The sequence below is a fragment of the Mytilus galloprovincialis genome, chromosome 14 (assembly GCF_965363235.1).
Source record: "Mytilus galloprovincialis chromosome 14, xbMytGall1.hap1.1, whole genome shotgun sequence".
NCBI lineage: Eukaryota > Metazoa > Mollusca > Bivalvia > Mytilida > Mytilidae > Mytilus > Mytilus galloprovincialis.
The window spans coordinates 71,123,371-71,134,340 of record NC_134851.1 but is presented as its reverse complement, the minus strand read 5'-3'; positions in this window follow the sequence as shown (position 1 = coordinate 71,134,340).

Genomic DNA, 10,970 nt, shown 5'->3' with positions numbered 1-10,970 from the left:
CCTAAAAGACAAATGTAAAATAATTCAAACGAAAAACCTTAATTTAGGTACAAAAAATTAACGAAAAACAAATATATAACACATCAACAAACGACAACCACCGAATTACAAGCTCCTGACATCGGATTTTGTCAAATTCTTAACGTTTGTACTTATAAATCTTATTTTATCTGTTGTATTCGTGTGTTATGGTACATGGAAATAATAATCATCCAGTTCATTTATTTAAGGAATGACTGTAATATTTTTTCTGTCTATGAAGAAATAACATAAAAAATTTGGTGCACACTGAATAACGCGCGTAGCGGGTTATTTAACAGTGTGCACTAGATTTTTTATGTTATTTCGAATAGACATAAAAATTATTACAGTCATTTCTTATAATTTAATTCTAAATTCCATTTTAAACCGTAGAAAACCTTGAAAAAACGTCCATGACGTTACGGTCACATGACTAAATTATGTCTATGGTCTGATTACAAAATAACGTCAGCCAATCAAAAGACGCGTTACATCCAAAATTAAATTAAATTATTAGATTTTAGTTTGGATCAACGAACTTTATACGATTTATTTGGTTTACAGTTTGATTCATAAGAAACACGACCGACATAGCTAGATAATATAATTAATTATCTAATTACTACCACAATTTGATATTAATTAGTGTAGTAATTTGCATGTTATTAATAAATGTTATACCAGTCTTACAAATCTAATCTTGAATTCTATCCTATTTCTATCTTATGTTTGGGAAATCTCTTTAGAAATTCAAATGTGACGTCACTTTGTACGTTGTTGGCTTTGGCTAACTCGGTTGTATTTTTCTAAGTGCTGGTTTATGTTGTTTTATGTTATATATCCGTTTTATTCTGTAGTTAGTCACCACCTCGGTGTTTTCATGTATATCTATTATAAAGTCATTTTATAAAATTTACTATTTGCAGGGGTATGAATTATTCTAGATAATAAGGATGTACTTATCCCAGGCAGAAAACCCTAGCCGTATTTGGCACAACTTTTGAGAACTTTTGGTCTTCAGTGCTCTTCAACTTTGTACTTGTTTTGGCTTTCGAACTTTTACCATCTAAGCGTTACTTGTTAGTCTTGTGTGGACGAAACGCACGTCTGACGTATTAAATTTTAAACCGGGTATCTTTTGTTAGCTATTATTCTAGTGTTTCTCTGTCATATATGTTCTACCATTTATTTGTATTGTAGTCTCGTTGTAATGTTGTCATTTTAATTTTATATTTAACATTGCCATAACAGCCGGAGTTTTGGCATGCCACAAAACCAGGTTCAACCCGCCGTTTTTTTTTTCTTAAAATGTCCTGTACCAAGTCAGGAAAAGGGCCAATGTTATATGATAGTTTGTTTCTGTTTGTGTTACATTTTAATGTTGTGTTTCTATTGTGTTGTAGTTCTCTTATATTTGATGCGTTTCCCTCAGTTTTAGTTTGTAACCCGGATTTGTTTTTCTCAATCGATTTATGAATTTCAAACAGCAGTATACTACTGTTGCCTTTATTTGGGACAAGCACATATATACAGATTGTGGCGGAGTTAAAAATGTTAGCGGGATCCCAACCATCCGCTTATAACCTAGGATAGTGGTGTAACAGTACAACATAACAACGAACTATAAAAATCAGTTGAAAAAAGCTTTACTCATCAGATGGATGCTTATAGAAATATAAATAACAAAAACACAGAGTGGACGTGTCCGGGTACTTGCATATTAAAAAAAAATAAGTACTTATCTGAGAGTACTCGCAGTTACTGATGGACAGCTAGTTCAAAGCCAATAACAACTAATAAAAACAATCATGTATCTCAGACTAAATCATCAATCAGTACACATCCAACATCCAATGGATATAGTGTAAAAACAGTCATACTCATAACAGTACCAAAACAGGTATTATTGAAGGGATGCAATTAGTACCCACTTGAATACCTACAACTTGCCGAAAACTTTGTTTACGAAACGTACATAAATATTATACATAGATTACATAATTAAGTATTATACATTGATAGATAAAAATTATACATAGATTACTCACTAAAATCTGAAACGTCTCTTCAGATGCGACCAAGCGAAGGACTAAGGATAAACAAATACCTTTGACAAAGGACCACCAACGTCTAAAAAGGGAAAATAAATAATAGGGAAAGCAAAACCATACCTTTTGTCGTAATTTTGGGTGAAGAGCTTCTATTGTAATACTGAAATATTTTATATCTAAATCTAGTATTTGCGCGGATCCAGGGGGGTCTGGGGGGTGGAAACCCCCCTTTTTTGGGCGATCAATGCATTTGAATGTGGAATAGTTGGAACCCCTTTCCCTTTGTCTTATCCGTATTTTTTGCGCCTGTCTCAAGTCTGGAAGAATAGAGAAAACGGTTTCAGAGAGGAAGCCTAATTGATTAAATTAAGTTAAAAATTCCCTTGGGTTTTATATTGATCAGTTTGAGAATTATATACATTTGTATAATTATTAATTGGTTTTGCTGATTACAGTGTCTGGTCACCGGTCGCTTACCAGAAAAAAATCCACCTTGAGGCTTATATTCCCATTATATGGAAACACGTTTTCATCTTGATAGCAATCTACTAATTTATAAACAGGGCTGCGTTCAATATCGTAGCAGTTACGCAGTGCTACGTAGATTTTGACTACTGAACGTGTAGCTATAAAATTGAGAATGGAAATGGGGAATGTGTCTAAGAGACAACAACCCGACCATAGAAAAAACAACAGCAGAAGGTCACCAACAGGTCTTCAATGTAGCGAGCAATTCCCGCACCCGGAGGCGTCCCTCAGCTGGCCCCTAAACAAATATATACTAGTTCAGTGATAATGAACGCAATATTAATTTCCAAATTGTACACAAGAAACTAGAATTAAAATAATACAAGACTAACAAAAGGCAGAGGCTCCTGACTTGGGACAGGCGCAAAAATGCGGCAGGGTTAAACATGTTTATGAGATCTCAACCCTCCCCGTATACCTCTAGCCAATGTTGAAAAGTAAACGCATAACAATACGCACATTTAAAATTCAGTTCAAGAGAAGTCCAAGTCTGATGTCAGAAGATGTAACCAAAGAAAATAAACAAAATGACAATAATACATAAATAACGACAGACTACTAGCAGTTAACTGACATGCCAGCTCCAGACTTCAATTAAACTGATTGAAAGATTATGATTTCATCATATGAATATCAGGCACAATCCTTCCCGTTAGGGGTTTAGTATCATACCATCATAACATATATTAGAAGAACATATTCCGTGTCATAGACTATTTGTTACAAAGATATTGAACTCAACCCTGTTGTTAATAAATTATTATTATTAATGTCAATCTGAGGTTACGTTCAATATCGTAGCAGCTACATAGATCTAAATAGGCCTGGAGCTACATAGATATTTGACTACTAAACGTGTAGCTAGCCTAGAATAGTGATCATGTTCAGTAGAAAAAATCGAGTTGCCCTATATATGTAGCTGCTACGATATTGAACGTAACCCATACAATTACACACGCAGCTAGGTACACGTAGTATAAGATTGTGAGAAATTTTTATACATTTTGTTTTACTAAATCAAAATACCAAATAGGCTCGTAATTTTGTACTTAAGATGCGAGTTGCGTTTACATAAGATTCATCAGTGGTGCTCAAATTAAACCGATTAAAATGCCAAATTTAGGACGAAGTTGTACAAAGCATCGAGGACCGAAAGTCCCGTAGGTATGCCAAATCCAGGGTTGCGTTCAACATCCTAGCAGCTAAATAATGCTACGTAGTGCTCCGTATGGCAAGCCGTTCTCGTCAAAACTATGTTTAAACCCTTTTTTCGAAAAAAAAAATACACACTGAGATTTTAAAACCTAAAATAACACACTGAGAAATCGAAATTACACACGGAGATTTAAAAAAATAAAAAACACACACTGAGAATTCAAAATTACACACTGAGATTTTAAAAAGACACACTGAGATGAAATAAATTGAAAAACACACATTGTGAATTGTTAATTACACACTGAGATTTCAAAAATACACACTGAGATTAATATGCAAATTATTAATGAATATTCATGAGATGAATAATTCAACAGATTAATAGCTTGATCTCAAGAACTCTCGTCATTATAATGAAATGCGATTCCTTCAAACAACATTCGTAATAAATTTCAAGACTTAACATCGCTCATATTCATAAGTTTGTTGCCTATAATTAAAATTATTACTACCTGTGTATCGGGTTTTTTTTTTAACTTAAAACCGTTTAAGCATAGGTCCCTTTTCAAACGTCTTCCAACTTATACCCTGATTTCGCAAGGTAATCTATTATGTTTTTGTTGCGTTTATATGCTATAATAGACACTTGAGTAAAAATTTCACTGCATTCTTTGGTTTTTTGGAGATTGTTCCAATGTTTTCATATAATTTTAATAAAGTTTTTCACCATTTGGTTATATTTTGTAATAAGAGTAAGTGGGTATTTTTCTTTTTCTTGTATTTCTAAAGTTTTTTTTTATAAATAATTCGGAACCAAATCGAAGGACTAGTTGTATAACGAGTTCTGTCCCCTAGTTGTTTCAAGCTTGTAATAGATTCAGATTAAGTATGCTAATTAGATATGTGCGCATAAAAAGTGCGCACAAATCTCAGTGTGTACATACATTCGGCAATCCTCGGTAGAATCCGCTACTCTCCTTCTATGAGGGTACGGAATCGGCCGAAGTGAGACGAATGTGTGTACATACCCAACTATATCAGTCCTATTTAGGACCGATAACTCTGTCGATAGACATTATAGGGTATAGAATATTGTTGAAATCAGAGCAATCGTATTATACGTCTCTGTTTAAATGTAAACAATAAACTATTTTTTACAAATGTTAAAGATTGATTGAATGCCTGGATTTAGCTTAAAATATTGATTCAGAATTAAAAAAATAAATCATATGCAATGAAATCTCGTTGAATTTCCTATAAAAAAATCCATTTGAATTAAAATTTGAATCATAATATTTCTTTATAATAATTATGGAAAAATGAAAATATTTGAATATCGTTGAAGCAAAAATTATTTTTTTAAAGACATTTTCATAATATTCATATTTTCTTAAAGTTTATTATGATAGATACTTAAAATCTTGTAGACAGATTTTCTCTATTCTTAAACCTTTTACACAGATTTTCTCTATTCTTAAATCTTATGGACAGATTTTCTCTATTCTTAAAATCTTTTAGAAAGATTTTCTCTGTTCTTATACCTTTTACACAAATTTTCTCTATTCTTATATCTTTTAGACAGAAATATATAAGAATAGAGAAAATCTGTCTAAAAGATATAAGAATAGAAAAAATCTGCCTAAAAGATTTAAGAATAGAGAAATGAGGAACCTCATCCAGACCGTCGAATATCCTTAATATTTTGAACAATATATACTATTATATCGTACATTTCATTTCATTTCATTTCGCTTCCTGTCATATTGAAATTGAACCTAACAAAATAAAAAGATGTGGAATGGTTGCCAAGAGACAACTATCCACCAGAGTTCAAACTATGTTGAAGTAATACATCAAAGGTCACCGTACGACCTTCCACAATGAGAAAAACGACTACTATCGGAATAATTCGTGATAAAGAGCACTGAACAAAATTAACAATCAATTCAATCTAACAGACACGAACCAACGACAATCACTGGATTAGAGGCTTCTGATTTCAGACAGGTACATAAAACGGAATGTGCCGGGGTTTTAAACATGTTTTGTGAGCGCTTGACATTACATTATTCATTTCAGTTGTTTGATGGTTGTCAAAGCGCTACAATTTAGGGACCGGTCAATATATATATATATCCAGAGGGCGACAAAAAGCTTCTTTTTTTGGGGGAGGGAATATGGCAAAACGGGGTCAGAAGTGTTTTTCTGAAAAAAGAAAAGGGGATCATGAATTTTTCAAAAAGATAAATATAATAAGAGAAAAAAAAAAGAGAGCGAGCACCAACTAAAAAACAACTGAATTTCTCTTCAATCTGAGGTAGCTTCCTTAACAAGACCTTTGTCATTTACTCATCTTCTATAGTTAATATACCTTTTATACCATAAAAAAAATTATGCCGTATCTGTATCAAACTCCGAAACAGTGGTGACATCTAGCTACGCTTCTTTACAGAGAAAGGGAAGTATGACCCGACCGATAACGCTGTATGGATTTGGTCAATGATCTGTATATGTGGTTCCAGTCTTGTAGACTATGTATACACTTGTGTCTTCTAATATATTACAATGCATTGGAAACTTGATTTTACTCCAATATCAGATCACTGTCCCATCAGTTGCTCTTAACTTACTTGCTTTCAAAAATGTAAAAATATAGGGACAAAATTAGATCCTTTCCCTGGTAAATGTTTTTCGGATAACAAAGCAATTGATTGCTATACTACAAACATTCAAAGTTCACATGTAAAACAAAGACTAGGTGAACTCGTAAGTAATAGACAGATCGATTCTAATTCAGCTATTGAAAAATTTAACACACAGCACTTTTATCCACTAAATTTGTCCAAAAGAAAATCATGAATAGGCCTATTAAGAAAAATAAAAAAAAAAACATGGTTCTCAGACTCTTGTCATGACCTCTATACTACAGTTAAAAAATACTGTTTACTTGTAAATAAGTTTCCAGACAATGGATCCTATAGAAAATCATTTTACTCATTCAAATCTAAATTAAGAAGAAGGTGTAAACAAGAAGAAAGAAGTTACAAAAGTCAAATTTGTGACCAAATTTCACTAAATATGAAAAAAGACCCCAAAACAATTTGGAATTTACTTAACAAATTAAGTTCTCTATCAGAAATAAAAGAGGATAACCATTTCGATCAAGAATTATTTATAAACTACTTTAAAAAATGAACAGTACTTCTAATATCCAAAACAATAAATTCCATGACATAATTATTGAAAAATTAACAACCTTAAAAAAGACACTAAATACATGCAACTCTGACAACGAATTTAATAAGCAAATTCAGCCAGTTGAAATTTTAAATGCAGTTAAAACACTTAAAAATGGTAAAACATCAGCTGAGGACTTAATTTCTAATGAAATGATTAAATGCGGTATGCCAGTATTGTTATAACCCCTATCAAAACTTTTCAACTTAATATTTATGAAAGGCAGCTTCCCAAAATTATGGAACAAAAGTCTGATCACTTTAATTCATAAAAGGGGAACAAATCTGACCCCTCTAATTATAGAGGTATCTCATTGACTTCAAATTTGGGAAAAATATTCAATAAAATTATACACACTAGACTTATGAAGTTTATTAACACTAATAATTTGATAAGTGAAAATCAGATTGGCTTCAAAGAAAAAGCTAGAACACCAGATCATATCTTCTCATTAAAGTCAATTGTAGACAAATGTAAGACTAAAAAAAAAGAAAGTTTTTGCAGCATTTATAGATCTGCGAAAAGCCTTTGATACTGTCTGGAGGGAGGGTTTATTCTACATCCTACTCCAAAACAGACTTCCAGGCAAGCTTTTTAATGTCATCCAATCAATGTATAATGAAAACAAATCCAGAATTAAATTTATGGATTTATATCAAATTGTGGAGTAAAACAAGGGGATGTACTTAGCCCCACTTTGTTTAATATTTATATAAATGGCCTTGTAAATGACCTTGATCATGCAAACACTCAAACAATTATTATAGGAGATGTCAAACTAACATCATTATTATATATATGCAGATGACATTATTCTATTGTCTGGAACCCAAGAAGGGCTACAAAATGCACTTAATGAGTTAACTAAATGTTGTTCCCTATGGAAACTTGATGTAAACAAACAAAAATCAAAAGTTATAATATTCAATTCTAATGGAAAATCTCATTGTAATTATTTTAAAGTAGAAAACGAACATCTGAGACTGTTAAATCTTATTGTTACCTTGGAATAACTATTAATTGTTCAGTCAGGAAGTTTAAGTCATTCAAAAAAAAAAGTCTTATGGAAAAAGGAAGAAAAGCTTGGTTTAAAATTAAAAAAAAACAGTCTCTTTAGATAATCCCTGCGATATGCTTGAAAAGTTATTTGATACTTTAGTTGTTCCAATAACTCTTTATGGAAGTGAAGTTTGGGGTGTAAGCCAAGTGTTCAAAGATTCAGATCCATTTGAACATTTACATATTAAATTTATTAAAGAAATTTTAGGAGTACAGTGCAAAACAACAAATGTAGCCTGTTTAACTGAGACAAACAGAACCCCTTTGTACTTTAAAATTCAGCTTTTAGCTATAGAATTTCTAAACCACATTGTGAACTCGCCTAACACTTTAGTCCATAAAATATATAATAATGTAGAGAAAACAAGTAAATGGGTTAACATTGTAAAAGATTGGTTAAATAAATTAGGTTTTGGTCATCTCACTTTTGATACTATTATGTTATAGTTATTGACCAAGCAAGTCGGTATATGTCATTTAATCTGCACAGCACGAGATGACACAATAATCCGAACGACGTAGGAGTTCGGGTTATTTGGTCATCTCGTGCTGTGCAGATTAAATTACATATACCGATTTGATTGGCCAATAACTGTTTTAACACATGACGCAATCAATTTACGTGAACGTTTAAGAAATGTGGACGTTATTCCGCAATCCACGGATCCTAGGAAAGTTTCTTGTAGGATAACGAAAGGGGGAAATACGACTGTGGTAAGTTTTAAATTAATATTATTTTTTATATTTAGACTCATTCTAAAATTGCGATTTAATAGTCTATTTTTTTTTTATCGTTTCCGTTAAATTTATTCCAAATTTTGTATTTAATTGGTGACGATTAAGACTTTGACAAATTGTGTACTTTCAAATCGGTGTATGAAAAAAAAACATAACTGCAAGGGTTATTGAGTTTAAATTAGATTAATTGTTTTTGAATTTCTTTCCGTCAATGATATGCTTAGAGGAAAAAAGAACCGAGGAAGATGTTAAATTACCTAAATTTAAATGTTAAATAAATAGAAAATACGTTTCTCTTTCAAAACCTTTTACCTTTTACTCCCCGCACCTCCCCCCCCCCCCCCCCAAAAAAAAAATAATCTTTTTATCAACTGTATTACTTTTTAACACACGTCCGTCTAAATGAAGTCTGCTTGATCCAGCTAATTCCCCTGTTTTAACACAAACTTAAGTATGGTCCTCATTAAATTCGATCCAAAAATAGTCCCTTTAGTTTATAGGAATAGATATCCAAAAAGTCGTTATAAATTCCATTGAGTCTGAAACTAATCCAAATCAGATTTCTTTTATTTGGATATTCTTAGATATACATTTCTTCTTTGGCAGAAATTACCAAAAAATGTTTTAACTATCTTTCTAACTTTAAAACACTGATTTAGATTTACGTTGTAAACAAAATATAATAAAATAGTTTATGTCCCAGCTTAGATAAAACAAAATAAAGGAATGAGAAACCTTTCTTTTTCCTATTTTGAAACTACGATGTTTGTACGAAGTTCAACTTTGTCGTAATTTCAAGGCAGATGGCGGATTCGGGGGTGGGGGCGAACAGGTCGTTAACCCTTTGATTGGACAAAGTATCGTGTTTTAGCTTAAAATCGTTAATATTGTCTTTAGTCGCGCTACACTCGCTGATATTTTTTTTTAATTTGATAGAATAACGCCCCTTTCAAAATCCAGGAACCGCCCCTTAAGGTAAAAATAGATTTGAACTGTGCAGTATATCTGAGGTAGTTAATGCACACCTTTGCTGTGCATTATCCAGATTATAGCACAGTAAGAACAAAGAGATTTTACTCTTGCCATGTGTTAATTTAAAATATCGCATAAATACTATCCAACAAAGAATCTATGACCAGGCTTATCAAATTATATATGAATTGCTCTACAAATAAATGTGAAAAATTAAATTTCTTTTGTCTAAATACTAAAAGAATTAGAAATTAGATATTGATATGTAAACTCAAAACTGACCGATCAGTTTTCAGTAAATTTAAACTAAGTGCCCATTCCTTAGCAATTGAAAGAGGGCGTACGTTATACCAACATTGAAAGAAGTAAACGCATTTGCTTGTCCTGTAACAGACAAGAAATTGAGGATGAATACCATTTCTTCTCAATCTGTCCATTCTATAAATCATTGAGGGATACCTATATACAAAATATTGATAAAAATCTTAATTTCAATTTTATTAAATTGAAGTCCGCTATAAACACTGAAGCATTTGACTGCACTTTTTAATAGCAGTCTACCAGTCATTATAAAAATCACCATAAAGTATATTAATGATTGTTTTTTATTGAGAACATCTGTATAACTTGTATTTCTTTTAATATGCAACATAATTTTTGTTTGTGTTCTTTTTTTAATTGTTCATGAACATTAATAATGTGTTATTAACTGTTGATATTTATAGTCTTTTTCTTCTTCGCTGTGACTGTCACTCTAATATAATTATAATCAATTTAACTATAGTCAATTTATTGTCTTAATTTTGTATGCCATAACCATTTAATGTAAATGTGTTTGTGCTAATAAATATTGTCTATTGTCTATGTATCTGTACTTTGATTGATACATGTATAATCATGTAAAGGCTTTTATACACGGTGGAGAAGAGCGCCGTTGTTATGGGTGGTCCTCTTGTTAGTTGAAGGTCGGTCTTAAATGCCTCTACAGAGCCTACAGAACCCGCATGCACAATTTTATCGGGTAGTTCAGTATCAGTAAACAAAATTGCTAGATTATTAAACTCAAGTCGTTGAAAAAAATCTGTTTCATGAATATTTGGATGAAGAAATTAGTTGAAATTCTTTTTGATGGAAAATTTTATAAATAGTATGAAGCAATAAGTAAAAAAATACTGAAAAGCGAAAGAATTTTGTTTTTAACAACTA